Source organism: Lathamus discolor, chromosome 11 (genome assembly GCF_037157495.1).
Source record: "Lathamus discolor isolate bLatDis1 chromosome 11, bLatDis1.hap1, whole genome shotgun sequence".
NCBI classification, from domain to species: domain Eukaryota; kingdom Metazoa; phylum Chordata; class Aves; order Psittaciformes; family Psittacidae; genus Lathamus; species Lathamus discolor.
The window spans coordinates 15,332,844-15,349,682 of NC_088894.1; the positions used below are offsets into that span (position 1 = coordinate 15,332,844).

The window sequence follows — 16,839 nt, forward strand, 5'->3', positions numbered from 1 at the left end:
GGACAAGGGGTGATGGTTTTAAGCTAATAAAGGGAGATTCAGGCTGGATCTGAGGGAAAATATTACAATAAGGGTCGTAAAACCCTGGCACAGGCTGTCCAAAGAGGTGGTGGATGCCTCATCTCTGAAGGCATTCCAGGCCAGGCTGGATGTGGTGCTGGGCAATTCTAATTTCAAGGCCAGACTGGACAGGACTTTGAGCAACCTCGTCTAGCTGAAGACTGCTCACTGCCCCCTGCTCATTGCAGGGGTTTGGACTGGATGAGCTTTGAACGTCCCTTCCAACCCAAACTATTCTATGATGATGATTCTATAATGCATCCTAGGGCATGCCAGTGTGCCAGAGCCCACAGCCAGTACTGTTACATGAGCTCAGTCTGCTGGCATTTAAACAGCATCTTTGGGAAAACTATGGCATTATGTGCAGTAGGATGCTGTGTAACCTGATCCAGGCAAAGCTCATGTCATCTCAGGTCAGAAATTACAGGGAAAGAAGAAACTGTGGGGTTTGTTTGTTTATTTGGTTTAAATACGCAGCCAGCGCACAGATTAGCTGTCAAATGGAAAACATGGGTTGAGAAGTACTGAAGAAGGAAAACAGTCCCAGGAGACGAGCCCTCTGTACCACAGTACAAAATCCACAGGTCCCCAATCTCCTTTAAAGGTTTAGCTGCACAGGTTTAAACAGATTCCCTACAGATCCTAGAAAAACTGCTCTGTATGATATCCAAATCCCAGCATTAGGATGTAGCGCTGCAAGGCATAAGCCAGTCCGCATTGGAAAATCAAGAATTCTCCCATAACACCAAGTTATCTGGTAACTGTCCTTTCCTAGAACACTTACATGTCCTGCTGAAGTAGCATCTGGTTTTGGCCACAGGCTCGAACAAGTCACTGGGCTGAATGAACCAGCATCCTGAGCTGGTGACACCAATTCCTATGGCTCTGGCAAGTGCCCAGTGGAGATACCAGTTGGAGCAAGGCACTTCCCCATTTGTGCAAGCCATATGTTGGGAATGAAAAATCAACTTCAAAACATGATGCAGCATGTCACTGTGATTTCTGAATAATGGCCTGGCCAGCAAGTACACATAATAGCCATCGGCCTTGTTTCTTTTTCTCATTTAGAACTCTATTTCAGAATTATCTTAAAGACACAAATGCTCTATCCACAGCTCTTAAAATACTTCAGCATCTTTTGGAAAAAGGCTTTGTTGATAATCATAGAATCATAGAACAGCTTGGCTTGGAAGGGACCTTCAAAGCTCAACTAATCCAACCCTCCTGCAATGAGCATCTTCACCTAGATCAGGTTGCCCAGAACCACATCCAGCCTGGCCTTGAATGTCTCCAGGGATGAGTCAACTCTGCAGTGTCTGACCTGCTTCAGAACCAGGCTCCCAATCCAGTTCACTGCCCAGCTACGTACTTTACCTTACCACTGCATCCTCTGGAAGCATCTACACAGCCCTTTCAACAGCCAAACTCTGTTCATGCTTTCAGCACACTCAGAAGTACAAGAATTCCTGACATAGCAACAGGCGTTGGAGGTGTGTGCCTAGGGCAGCCAAACTGACCTCTTATCAGCTTTTGAGGTATTGCTACAAAACAAGCACTGGGTGGATAACGTGGTCAGGGATTTTGCTAAGACAGCAGTGGCACTGAATACCCTTTAAAGACAGTCTGAAGCCAGGCTGGATCACGAGAAAGGAAAAGGGAATGCACCATGTAGGGGCACAATAGCACACATTAAGTTAAAACCAGTCCTTGAGATCACCCAGCACAACCACTGGGCCCCAGCCTCTCAAGTGATAATCCATCTCCCCACCATTCTAATGGGAACCTGCAAACAAGCCCACTTCTCATATGCATCTCAACCTTGTTACAGCTATCATTCAGCCTATACTACCGAAGTGCCATGTCGCTCGGCTAGAAAGCAACATAAAACAGCTGAAGACGGATTAGAAGATATAAGAGGAATGTGCTCATCTCTCCTTGACACATCTACAAAATGGGATAATTTAAATCAGTGTTTTGCCAGGCACAAGAAGCTGGTAAGTGCTGCACAGCAGTGATGGCCTTCCAGCCTGGCCAAAGAGCCGCAGGAATGCTGAGCCAATGCCTCAGGCAGCTCCTGAGCATGAAAAGCAAACATTGCACACTTAAATACAGCAGCTTAATCTGTGCTGCTAGTCCTGATGCGCTGCTCCCATCATCCCTATGCAAAATACAATGCAATTCATGGCAGCAACTCTCAGGGACAGTGAAGGCAGAGGACATGATAAAACGTAATACCTCTCTTCCCCCATTTGGAAACCTCACATGCAATGACAGGGTGCTTGATTACTCTGAAAATTAGGCCCCCAGTTTGCATTCAATTACTTTGTCAATAACTAAACCAAAGATGCAGTTTCCTGTTTTCCAACTGCAAATTAAGCTTGCCATTCAAAAAAAGTTATTTTGATCTTACATCAACTGCTGTTGAAAAACACCATGTTTTCCAGGTTCCTCTGATGGTCATTTTGCATACGAAGCACCCCATTACTTACCCCTTTTGCCCTATGACATGTATAAAGAACACAGAGAACCATCTACCATGGGCAGTTTCAGAAGAAGCAGAGACAGTCTCAGTTTGGCCTCATTAACACTTTGTCCTACCCAGCCACAGGTGGTCTGTTGTTTGACAGGAGTTTGGTTTTAGGTAGGGCGGACAAGGTGGAGGAGGAACTGAAATAAACAAGAACAAACCTGGCAATGTTTTTAGAATGGGATATTCCCCAAATTGAAGTAATTCTCTGTCAGTGATGGACTCATCTCTGTCCTTACTTTCTTGAGGCACAAATTATGGCCAGTGTTTTACCTTCAACTGCTATAAACTCACAGATCCATGCTGATTTACAGAAGATTGGCAGAAGATTTGTCCGTTATACATATGCCTGTGACTAACACACTTGAACGGACTGCTGAAGTCCAAGCAAGCTGAGGGAAAAACAAGTTATTACTGCACAGGCACCCAGTCCACAGGCCAGCTGAACAGCCCTTGAATGAAATCCAGAAGAAAAAAGTTTGGATTTAGTCCATTCACAGCTCCCATGGGACTAGAGAACAAGCAGCAAAAGCCAGATTGCGGCTCAACGTTGCTTTTATCTCTCCCACCTTGTTCCCATTCTCGGAACGGCACCAACAAGATGATGAATGTTATTCTGCAATGACCCCCTGCTCCACAGACACAGCAAGGCAACCCCTCCCACTCCTTTCATTCCCAGCCCCTTTTCTTCTCAAGAATCACTTTGAAGGTTCATAACATTCAGCCCTGAAGGCAAGAGGGTTTTTCCAATGTAAATTTCTTTTGGTCACTGCAATATGAACAGAAACCTTGGGCAGCTCTGTTCCGCAACAGGGTTTTCATATTTCCTTTGCCTGCCCAGCTATTTATCATTTTCCAATAATCCTATGCCCTGGAGACAATAACACTCAGCAAATGGCCTTACCTCCCCTCCCCCTATCCCCCACACACAATAATGTTTCCATGCCTGAAAGTCTGTCCATCAATGCTGATCGGAAAGAAAGATGTTTATCTCTACATATGGTAAGCCACAAAAGTTAGGGATGGAAAAAGATCTATTAGATCATTGAGTCTGAAACACTGCTGGTGAAGGACAGAGCCCCCAGAGAACACAGAATTGTTGTTAAACAGACACAATAAATTGTCCTTCATGATGTGGTGGCCAACTGAGATATTTCACATCCTTGACTTTGAGGTAGGAGATGCTGCAACGTGGAAGTTTTTCTCCTTTCCCAGTAGATTCATGCTATTAAATTTGTTGTTGGTTTCTGCTAATATGCTCTAGTTTCCAAAAGACAGAGCAACCACAACCAGAATTCCTCCGTCACTGCCTGATCCTAATTTATTTAAGATACTTGCTGAAGTCATCACTTGGACTGCTCTCAAATGACCCCAAGCTAGGATCACATATGGAAATATGGAAAAGCAATATGTTGCAACAATCCAACAATATCCTTCCAATTAAATCTTAAACTTTGGTAGGTTCAATCAAACACCATTTTTTTGCCCTCGTATGTGTCTCCTGTTTGGTTACAGGCTCACGCTCAAATTCAGTGCTCTGAAAATGCCCTGGGTGCACTGCGAGCAAAACAAAAATGAGGCTTCACCACCGGTGTCTGTTGCCATTTGAGGGATGGGGAGGGCACAGCCAGAACTGCGCTTATGAAAAATACAGGAGGACAAACATCTCTCAGAGTAATCCAGGTGTCCAAGAAAGCCAATGAAACACATCCTGAGAGCCACTTATTCTGTGAACGTCCATGTCCAGGCACAGTGGCCACTTGTACCTAACAGATCACAGCTGAAAATGATCTTTGGGAAAGGAACAATAGCACAAAAAGTAGCTCCAAGGTGAGAGATACGGCTCTATGTTTGGATACAGTTCCAAATAAGTACTTAAATTACAAAACACATGGACAAGACACCCATTATTATCAGATTCATTAACATATTTTAGAAATCAGGAAGTTCAGTTCAGTGTTAAATGCTGAGCTATAAACAGCTTTACAGAAGTGAGACACCTCGTGGAAATCAATCCTAAGTTCCAGGCTCATCTGACACTCTGAATCAATTTATCCCAGATGGAGACCAAAGCAGGGATCAGGCATGCACATGCACCAAACTGCCCCTCTGCAAATTCTAAATGTGAGCTATTTCAACAGCCCACTGGGCACAGCAGCACTGCAACAAGACACCACATTCTGGAAATGCTTTAAGGATTTTAATCAACACTTTTTAGGTTTTTTTTTTTCTTTTAGCAGTAATTAACAGATAGGTGGGAATGACCAGAATAACCTGATGCAGTAGCACATCCATATATGCTACATAACATAGAAATTGGGTGTGTAACTCCTTTCACTCCCTATAAAAATCCCAGCTCTAACATAAAAACAAACGAAACAAACAAAAACCAAGCCTTAATTAAAAGCATTTAAGACTATTCATTTTTTAAATACAGCCACCTAGATCCAGATTAACTCGAATATAAGAAGAGTTGCTGATGACTATTCCTGTCTCAAGAAGATGCATTTGGTTTAGTCCTGGACTCACCTTTCCCAGCATCCAGGGAATAAACACAACAGTTACGGACCACTGCAGCCTGTCTGCCTTCCACACCAACAGCAGACCAACACGGCCCACCTTTTGCTACTATAGGTACCAGCAGAACGTATGAATTTAAAAATCAGCACAGTGCTCCACTGGAGGAGCAGAAGTGATGGAGACATTCCAGGTCAGGCTGGATGTGTTCTGGATGACCTGATCTAGCTGAAGGTGTCCCTGCTCATTGCAGGGGGTCAGACTACATGAATTTTGAAGGTCCCTTCCAGTCCAAACTATTCTACAATTCTATTAAATGTGTGGGACAGATGCAAGTCATGTCAGTTACCAGTGTTCAGCTGTGACAACAATGAGGGCCACAGAAAACATGGAATTTCTGTGCCAGCTAATGTTTCACACAAAAATACCTTCAGACCATTCATTTTCCATTTTGTATATAATCCTCTATACAAAATTTTACTTTATGTATTGACATACTGGATCACAGAAATCTGGTCCAAAACTGCTCTCTCATCTCCCAACCACCTCCACCCAAACACTTGAAAGTAATATTGACACAAGTGCAAGTAGTAGCATTTCTAAATTAAAACTTCTGTATATAGCCCAGGCACACAGTGCAGAGCTTACAAGGCTCTGTTAGGGACATCAGATACATTCTGAAAGACTGTGGTTATAGTGCTTGTGGTATTAGTCAAGTAACATATTGCCTGTCTGGAACTTGTGTAACAAGCACTAGGAAATAAAGTGCTCCAGTTGTGTCACATCTTGCAGTCACGTCTTCCTGGGTTAGATTCCCAAACAGAAGAAATCCTTCAGACCAGGCCCCAGCTTCTGTCTCAAGGGCAGAGCTTGGGCAAATCACACCGTTTGCTGTTTATCAGAACACAGATCGCAAACCCTGGCTTTGCAGTTCACTCTTGAAAACCCAGGACAATGTCAACCCACTCCATCTGTGCTGGCACTGAAATCCCTTGGGATTTGCACCTTAGGAGCAGGTTTTCCACAAAGCTGGAGGACTAAGATGACATGAAATAACCAAAATTGAGGTCTAAATATTCAGTAGCAGATCCACTCATCCCTCACAAAATTATTCAAGGCTTTTCAGGCTTGGAGAAGAGCAATGAAATCTCCTTGGCCTGATCACATTTGGCACTGCTTGATTCCAGCCAGAAGCAGGGCTGCAGGGTTACCACAAGTTAATGTCTTGCACTCAGAACTGGCCTAGCGAAAGTCTCATTAACTTTTCCTAAAAAAAAAAAAAAACAACACACAGTTGGCTTTCTGGGCTGTGAGTGCACACTGAAGCCGGCTCATGTTCAGTTTCTCATCGACCAAGTCCTTCTCAGGCAGCTCTGCCCAGACTGTAGCTGTGCCTGGGATTGCCCTGACCCAGGCTTAAGACCTTGCACTTGGCTTGGCTGATCTTCATGAGGTCGTCATTGGACACTTCACAAGTGTGTCCAGGTCCCTCTGCATCTCATCCCTTCCCTCCAGCGTATCAACCAAACCACACAGCTTGGTGTCATCAGCAACCTTGCCAAGGATGCCCGATCCCACTGTCCATGTCGCCAACAAAGATGTTGAACAGGATCAGTCCCAACACTGACCCCTGAGGGACACCACTCTTGTTACCCATCTCCAGTTGGACATTGCGCCACTAAAGCTCAAGCCCTGAAAGACTGAAAAATTTCACATTTTGAAAAAAACTATCAAAAAATGAAGAAACACTGGGTAACAACTGCAGTCAAAAGCAGGTTATTTTCCCTTATAAGATGTGCAAAAGCATCTCAGAGTCACAGAGTGCTGAAAAACAAACAAAACATCAACAAAAAAAATGGAACCACATCTATTTCTTGTATTTCAGCCTCGCCCAAAAAGCAAAAATAAATACCCTCTGAGATTTCCAATCTAGCTTTACAGTCCCAGAAGACTTGAATCATTAAAATATCATGTAAGCTTTTATTCAGACCAACTACTTTGAAGTCCATCTGTTGATACCAGAGTTGGCCTCAGCTAAAACCTTACAACAAAACACACACACTGTGTGATACTGAAAACAGATCCAAGTCTTCTTGGTTGGCCCCTTCTCTACCATTTGCTTTGGGTCCATTAGTCAAAGCCCCTCTCCATAGGTGATAGGGGGAGACCCTCTTGCAGGGCAACCACTTCAGACCTCTAAAATGACAACAGCCTGTAAAATTCATCTCTCATCTTGACAGCAGAGAAGCATCACAAGCAGTGCTCATACCTACGTTTCTTCCTGTTGCACAGTAGAACCTCAATATGCTTCTCTAGCAAGCGTCCCACCAACAGCCAAATGAATGCATTGTGAGAGCTGACTGTTCTGTGCAGCACTGCCTGAGCTCGGAGTTACTCCCCTCTTGGAGCTGATGGGATGAGGGTGCAGTTACCCATACCAGGCTGGAGCCAGGCACTGGGCACTCTATTCTTTCATGTAGGTTCTTAGGGATATTTTTTTCTCTATTTAGCTTAACCATGCCACAATAAAGAGCCTTACTGCTGCCTCTTTCTCCAATTGCATTGGGTATGAACAGCAAATGCTGCTTTTCCAGTAATTTTCCCCTTTTCCCAAGTACAGCTCTACACGTGTATACACTCACACACATTTGCCTTCAGTCACACACACACATTTGCCTTCAGAGAATATTTCAAACCTACCCAACCTAAGTAAGGAGAACTTTAAAATGTATTTTCTCTCCCTCTTGATGTGGTGAGATTCACAGGCTGTGGAAAAAGAGTCTGGGAGAAGACACGGGTGCATCTGGAGCGGGGGAGGCATTCTTTTTTGTGGTCGTCTGATGAATTATCAAAGCCGACTTGTAAGGAGCTTGGGGCCCAGAACTTGAAGCAGATAGAGATTTTCCCCTCTCCTTCCCATTCTGTCTCCAACTGTCCTGGGGATTTGACTGAGTCATGTTACACTCGCTGTGACTTCAGATCAGTCATATCTGGCTTTAATAACATCTTTATTTTTATTGCTGTTATTTTTGGCTGCCCGGGTATTCTTACAAGCTTTGTTGTTGCACTTCCAGCAGAGGCAGCAGCAGGGTCTCAGTGATGGGAGCAATGCAGGGACAGGACTGAGCTAGAGACAGTCTCTCTGGGCTCCGCTTAGGGACAGCTTGGAGTTCACATGGAAGCCCAGAGAGGAATGCCTGGCATTCCCATCCCTTCACACAGGAAGACTTATGGCTCCCCACCTCAAACGTCTCCCCAGCTGGGCTGCACAAAGATTTGTTTTAGCAGACATCAAGACATTGGGAGGAGGGAAGGAGGGAGGGGTGAAGGTGAAGAGCTCCTGGGACACATGAACTACATGTCCAAATGGTGCGGCTCTGATCCAAGGCAAAGCAAACCCAGCCAACGACCATGGTCAACCTCAAAGGCTGCAGCTGACGGGAAATCCCCTGGGGAGGTCCAGGTGTTAGGCAAGGAAGAAAAAAAACAAAACAAAACAAACAAACAAAAAAAAAAACCTAAAAAAACCCACCAAAAATGTCCCCCACCCATCTTCTTCCTCTTTTCTGGTCACCATTTTTAGAGCCTGAAGTTACATGAAGGAGGGAGGGAGGGAGGGAGGAAGGAAGGAAGGAAGGGTCTTCCCAGGTCAAGTCCTTTCCACTACATGGTTTTATTTATTAATTTCTAATAAAAGAGACAGCACATCTCTGTTTTATAGGAGTGCAAATATGACAGCAAAGAGCATCCTGCCCAGTGCAAGAGGCAGAAAGAAATGGAATGGCTTATTAGTGGCTATATTTCATCTTTCCAAGGAACATCTTGGAGGCCATCCCAGAAAAATCCTGCTGTGTTTCTATGAAGTGACTACAGGGATTGAAATCACAGTCAAAGCTCCTGAAGAACTGAGCCAAGAAGGCAACCTATACCATTAGGGATTTATCTATCTTCTGTGCATGAATAAAATAAGGGACCAAGGGAAGACTGCAGAAACACATCTTGGAGGCAAACCATGCTGGAATACCACAGAGAGCTTTAGAAACTGAGGAGTTTTGCCCATTTCACTGGTAGAATATACAAAACATAGAAATGATTCCTAAACTTCCTCATTCAAACCAGTTCCACTACTAAAATCCTTAAATCTTAGTACTAGGAATCTCCAAGAACAGGCCTTGGAAGAAATAAAAGTGTCTTTTAGCTACAAACATAACTTCATTTCAACTACTTCCTAAAAAGATTCTGCTAGCATTCATAATACTTCTTCGTGTGAGCCATGCAAAGCACAAAGCCTCCAACACAATGTCCCTAGAAGCCAAACTATCACACATTTATAGAAAAGGGGAATTTCAAGACAGAAAGGAAAACATACACATCAAGCATCTTAGTGGAGAGCAGAAACAGTAACATGCAACTTATGCAGGCATTGCTGTACCACATCCAAAGAAAAGCCAAACACCAGAACTAAATACATAAAAGAGACATTGGGTGGAAAAGCCAAAAGCCTGAAAATCCAGAACAAAGATTTTTCATTAGAATCAGTAGTGGTTTATGAACCTGAAAATGGACGTGAGTGGCATCAGCTCAGTCATTCATATGTAGCTGCTCACTCCATCTTTGAGTTGGACACAAGCATTACTTTAAGCAGCCTGAATAAAAACCCATCCATCCTCTCACTTACTCATCCCTCATCAATAAGTTAATGCTACTATAGAGTCCCCCTGAATGAATGAAATTCCCGAAAAGCCTCCGATACTTTCACTCGCCCTTCCTTCTTGAACCTCATCTCTTTTCCCCATCCTACTCCCACCCAACTCCCTGTCTCCCTCAGCTAGATACTACCCAAAGGTAGGGGATGGGGACTTTGCCTAAATACACAGATGAGGAAGGAATTAGCAAAGATTTTATTGTGACTCCCTCCCCAAACCTATCTGAAAGCGCAGTTTTGGGTTGCAAAGGGAACAGGGATCAAGCTCTTCCATGCTCTTTCACATACTCTAAGAGGCAACTACTTTTGTTGAAAGAACACGAATCTACTGAAGACCATCTAATACTGCAGAAACCCAGATGTTCTCTCAGCCTACGTGGCAATACATACATTCCAAAAAGGAAGAGCTTGCTTTACTTTACTCTGAATATGAATTTTTGTACCCACAGAAACTGTATTCTTACACGCTTTTAGTTTAAAATAAAAACAGTCTTGGATGCACGTAGTTCAAGGATGAAACAGGTAAATGGTCATAGCCAGAAATTCATTTCAGCATATCCCAGCAGCCTATTTCCAATTTGCACAACTTCCTGAGCACCTTCAATGAAAGAAAAAATAAAAATAAAAACTGTGACAACAAGAAGGGTAATTCCCACCTATCTGGACTCAACAAGTTGTTGAGATACTACAGGATTCGGAAATCAGCAGGAAAATTAACATTTTCCTTAACAACGGTTCACGAAATTTCTTCTCCTTATACAGACTGGTGCTAAGTCAGGACTTAAACATCTACAAGCAATTAAAGGATTTTTCCCATTCATGATGAGGAATGCTCTGCTTTGCCTTCAGACACAAAGCAGCCGAAAACCTGTTAAAAGCTGGTCAGAAGAGGGGGCTATTTCAGCCTATGGCTTTGATTCAGGGAGTGATACTGAAGACTACATCCAGCAAAGATTACCTGTTAAGAAATTCTGCTTTGTTGGGTTTGGTTTTTTAGGCCAAGCTGCAGTACTAACAGTATCAGAAAGTTACACGAATGGATTAAGTTAATGCAGACATTTAACTTCTCTGTTTTTCAGGACTCATCATCACTTTGTCTATATCTTTACTGCAAAAAAAAAAAAAAAAGTACATTTTACAAATATAGAAGCTGGCTCACAGGGAGGGGGGAAAGTCTAGCTGAAGATCAAGTTTCAAGTTTATCCTGATTTAGCTCAACAAGGCGAGCACTAAGTCTCGACCTTCCCACAGCTTAATTCATGTAAAACCCTCTCCTGTTGAAACGATCAGGTTTTACATCACAGTACCTGTTCAAAGTTGATTATTCCAAAGTTTAAAAGATGTCATATCTCTTATTAAGGCCCTCTTGATTACAGAACTGTTTAAGCAGGTACTCAGACACACCAGAAACAATTTCCCCCAGGTAAGGAGACAATGTTTTTACGACTGCACGGAAAAATACCATTTCCTATCTACCAGACAGAACTCTCATCCTCAAGCAGCCTGACCTACTTCACCAACTATTCACAGGAGCTGGGGAGGCCTGGTCAGACAAAACTCACATATTTTTCAGAGAAACCCTGCATGGTTACAGGCAGGACAGGAAGTGTTACCTTGTCAGAAGTTAATGTTCTGCATACTGAAAGCCAAGGAAGTCTGAAAATTGAAACCCAGAAAAGGTCCCAGGATGGTTCAGCTATAGCTGACAATACTGGTAAAATGGCTTTGCCATTCCTGTGTGCCAAGCCTTGTCTCAGAATCACTGGTCAAAGAAAGAAAGAAACAGCCCTGTGCCACAGTGGCATGCACTGTGGCAGGCAGAACGTGCATTTTGGACAGGGAATAATGCCAGGGGAGCTATGTGAATTTGGATCTCAAAGGCAAGAAGTATACCTCATTACTACAAGGTCTTGATACCACTACGATACACATATGATACACTTGTTCAGCCTGGAGAAGAGAAGGCTCCTGATGGGGACACCTTAGAGGTTGGAGCTGGATGAGCTTCAAGGTCCCTTCCAACCCAAACAGTTCTATGATTCTATGAATATATATTTCTTTATAATTCCATAATGTTTTATGGGGTCATAACTTGTCCTGCCAACCTCTACCCAGTCCTTTTTGCCAGCAGTGCTCCAACATCCTCCTAGATCGGACACATATGCTGCACTGACTCTGAGAAGTCTATTTACTGAATTAGTAATTACCACATCCTACAGCACCTGAGTTTTCCTTGGAAGTCTCCCAAACCAGCACTGACCATACCCCACATTGCTTAGCTAGTGAAATCTGACATGTTCTTGGCCAGCAGCAGAGCAGCTTTGGCCGCGTGTCCAGAAATACTCAACCTGCAAAGAGATCAGAGCCAGAAAAGATTTCTAAATAATTCGGCAATTTCACTCCACCCATTCCTGGTTCCTTTTCATGTTGTTCTTATGGAAAGAGAAACTACACCAGCCTGGTTCAGTTATTTCTGTGTGGCAGCTGGGTGGGTAGGGAGGGAATTCAGCCTGCTCAGTATAGAACACTTCCAAAACCTGGCTGTCAGTTATTAACATACACAGGTTTGTGAGGCTCCCGTATCAGATTTCCCCCTTTCAAGCTTCCCTCCGTAGAAAGCACCAGTATTTAACTGGCAGAAAAAAACTATGAAACTATGCAAAAGAAATAAAACAATAAATAGAAGAAAGCCCCACCCCTGAGGAGCAGCTCAGCACTGGGTGGAAGGATTGCAAGCTGGTTTACATGCTTTGCTTTCCTTCCTTCACTCTGTTGTCATTGGTTGTTTTGTTGTTTGCAAGGCTGGAACAGAGGGGGGAAAGCTGCATGTCAAGTATTGAAATTTGCCTTTGAAAGCCCCTTTTCCAAGATTGAAAAGGAATCTTCAGACAGCACTTTGACCTTCAAAGTTTGACTAATGCTTTGTCAGAGTGGCATTTGCCACTGCAAGCATAAAGCCCCTTTTAAACACTCAGATCAGGAGCCCCGTTTTCTTAAGTCCTCTTAAAAGCACATCCACAGTAGCCTTCCATTCATCATGAAAGTGTGGGAAGGGGTTGTTTTGTTTGTGCTTTGATTTGCCAGCTAGGAGGCTTGGAATTCAGTTTGTGTCCTAGCAAAGACACAAAACTCACAAAGCAGTACCTAATGCCCCAGTGCTTCAGCAGGAACCAGAGAGCATTTGGGGTCAAAGAATACATGCCCTGGTGTGAAGGCAAGTGAGTCTGCAATCACCACCCACTAAAGGCTTGTCATTAGGCAATCTGGGTGCTAAAACTGTGGCTAGTACAGGAGCAGAACACTGGTGCAAAATTTACAACCTTGACATTTTAGTATCTCATCAACCCATCAAAATAAGACATATATTTACACGATAGAAATAAGAATGCAAATGATCTTACTCCTAAGGGTTCTGATCCTGAAGGTAGCTGAAAAACTGATAAATACATATTACAAAAGAAAAACTTCAAACAACAGTGAAACGTGCTGATGATTGGGAACCATGAGGGAACCATACAGGGAACTACAAGGGAGCCATCTGGAAGGCACAAGCACTTAGGGATAGGGATATTTAAAAGAAAACACAAAATCTTCAGGTGCTATTTCCTATAGACCTCAGACAGACAACACCAGAACACTCGCCCCAGTCACAACTTGCCAACCATTGGATTTCATCCTATTAATGTTGCACAAATTGGTGCAAGATCTTTTCTTCCAAGGCTGCCATGCACAGCAGATTGGCAAGGAACACCAAGAGGACATCAGCCTTGCCTGCAACAACAGCTTCTGTAGCCCAAAAAGCATGGTATAGATGGCACTTCTAAGCCACCATAACTGCTGTTAAGCGAACACAGCATTTAACTGAAGTTCAGACCAAGATTCAGACTTGCAAAAACCAGATCAACAAAGGTGTGTCTCAACCACCTTGCTACAAGGTTTGCACCTAGCACAACATGGAAGTTGTGTCCAAACAGCAGTGCAGCAATGCAACTTTGAATGCTGCAAGAACCCCCAGTTCAGTTCAACAGGTACCCCAGAATTACACTGAACACTGAAAGGATTGGGATGCAGGGACAAGGACAGTTTCAGGGCTTAGATTCCCTCTTAGATAGCTATAAAAGCCTTAGATACCTAGAAAACAATACTTGCTGCAATACCAAATCAAGTATCAGTCATTCCTTACCTGAAAGAATAAAATAGTACTGCTAGGCCTGTAAATTTATAACATTCACAGACGCAAACTGCAAGAGACATTGGGCATAGCAGGATTCTGGAGCAAATATAGGAGAAATGTTTCAGGTAAGTATTCCTCTGCAACAGAAAATTTCATACACCTTCTTGGCATCCCAAGTGCATGCTGGAACAGCCTGTTCCTACCCCACCAAGCTGAAATCTGTGCAAAAAGTGAGGAAGAGTTTTACAAATGGAAAACAAAAGCAAGGAAGATGTGGTGGACCCCAAAGGATTTCCTTCAGGTCAGGAGTCAAACTGGAGTTCAGATTTAACAGGAAACTTTTACGCTAAAACATGGACCACAACATATTTTTGGATGAAAACAACAAATCTGAATCTTCATTCAGAGCTGAAATCAAACCTGGAATCAATCTTTAATGAAGCTTAGAAATTAGAGGTATTCAATCCATGCACCACCGAATATCAGAAGCAAGAAGCCACAGTGAGCATCAGTGAATTTACCATTAGAGAGATTTGGTTATTGTCCGCCTGCCCTCTTGCAGCTCCAGGTAGCACCTGTGCTTTTCTATACCTCTGGCTGCAGCTGCCACCTCCATTTACATGGCCAGTGAAACAAGTAAGCAAGCAGAATCTCAAATATGATTCTTATAGCTAAGAAAAACCCATACCTTTTGATAAAAGATCCATATAAAAATCAATTTTAAATGACACCACCACACTCTCTTCCTCAGCTACCAACCTGGAAGCTGGAAACAAAACAACGCTGGGAAAAGATCAGAGAAGACAAAGCCTCTTTACCTTGCAATCAGTGGCTACAGGTGGCAGCCTTAATGAGTAATGGACTAAGGCTGTGCAAGTAACACCAATAACCCCTAAAACAGACCTTGGTTGCTTGTGTTGGCTTTTTTCCCCCCTGAGGTAAAATTGTTTTCCAAGAGGAAACTGTTTCCTGTTCCGTGGAGCTAAGTGGAGTCTGCACCAACACCATGGAACAGCTTCAGTGTTTAGAGCACTGACACATGCTCCAAAATCTAAGGCAGCAAATGTAAGGTTCCCACCCACCCTTTTCTTTGCATTTTAAACCTCCACTTATGTACTAACAGAAGGAACTGAGTGCTGATCTATCACACCCACGCAGGAACAGAAGTTTTGTAACAGACTGGTGGCTGAACATCAGAGAAGCCCAAGATATGAATATTTCAGCCATTCAAAATTCACCCTCCATAAACCCCCACCATCTGATAAAGGTATTGCAAGTTTCCCCAGTGCCTGCATGGAACATGAGAACCAAAGTGACTGAAGAAAGTTGGGAAGTAGCAACCCAACACCCAGCAGCGATCACTGCCTTCAGTAAGCATGACACAGAAAGAGCGAGCCTCATCAGAGCACACTGCAAGGCAAAATCAAAGAACGCATTTTCACCAACTCAGTCACAACATCTTCTGTAATACATCAGAGGGAGATGAGAAACATGCACAGGTAGATCTGGTGAAGCCTGTTTTGTGAATAAACTTACTTATGGGCAAAATTAAAACCATCTTAATCAAATTCTTAGGAGAAAAAAAAAATCAAGTTTTCAAGACAACCTTTCAAAGGGTTTCCAAAAGTAGTTTACAATAAGTAAATTAATGTTATTAATGACCCCAATTTTACACTTAATCCCCATTTTCTCTGTCATCTGATATTCCTTTTTTCAGATTATGAAAAAAAACTAAGCCAGCATTTACATGGAGGAGTTTTATACACCTAAAAATAACAATCTAACACCCCATTAAATTATTACAAGTTACATTTGATACTCCGACAGTGGTTTTCAAACTACATCTCTGTAATGCTCCTGATGTTTCTGAATGGCTGTTCTGCGATTTTGCTTTGGGGCTAATTGGTCTTCACTGTCCAACTGGTGCTGTTTGCTGACTTGTGGTCAGAAGCTCAGAGGACTGAGACACAGACAGCAAGTGTTTGCAAGTCAGACTATAAGCTTCAGAGCCTAAGAAGAACAATCATGGTCAAGAGGATCCATTCTCCTTGGTCTATATTCTTTTCTGGATTCAAATAGTAACTTCTGAAGCCATCCCCTGGCTCAATTCCTTTCACTGGATGTCACAGGGATCATTCATTAATATCAGCCACCTGAAGACCATGCAGCAGAGCTGCCATTCATTAGCTCTGAAGCCCTAATGATTTGCTGTTCATGATGAGAAGTTCTCAGGACATCTCTTGAGGAAACTGTCCAAGTCATTTAGTCCATCTATTTACTGCACTTGCCTATCAGAACAAAGAATCTCACCATCAGACAGGTTGAAAATCCTTTTCAGAACTTCAGCCCAGATTTCTGGCAGTGTGTGGCTCCTGAGACCTACAGATCCTGGTGTGCCCCATATGGAAAAGACTCTTATCACCTGCCCCAGAGAAAACCTGATTCTTTTTCTGACTCCTGAAAGATGAGCACTCATCCCTGTGGTTACTGCTGCAGTCAGCCGGAACGTTGTTAAAGGGTCCCAACATCCCATTTTATAGATCTGCTGTTCTGTTGAGTGAGAAATGTTTTGCTGTTCACTCCATCTCAAAAACATCCTGAACTAAAGCCACATTAGGATAAAGATATGTAGTGTTTACAGATATTTATTTACAGCACCCAAAAACATTTATCTTTGAAAGACATTATGAGGAAAGAAAATGGAAATAACTAATACATTCCTGTATGTGAGGTCTAAATGTGAAATATTTCTTCCCCTTATACCCAGGTTTGGAGCTTCTCCTGCTCCCCCCTTCTCAGGCTTTCTTCCTCAAAGTGAACCTTTTCTAGGACAAACCCATCAGTTTCTGTAGCTAA

General features: G+C 43.1%; 1 long non-coding RNA gene across 1 annotated transcript in view; it reads right to left on the reverse strand.

Annotated features, from left to right (window-relative positions):
* Positions 1-14,736, reverse strand: part of LOC136020537 (uncharacterized) — a 70,533-nt gene extending 55,797 nt beyond the window's left edge. The window contains exon 1 of the long non-coding RNA XR_010615390.1: positions 14,672-14,736. This is a non-coding gene — a long non-coding RNA (uncharacterized LOC136020537). The remainder of the gene's footprint in view (positions 1-14,671) is intronic.
* Positions 14,737-16,839: the final 2,103 nt, after the last annotated feature.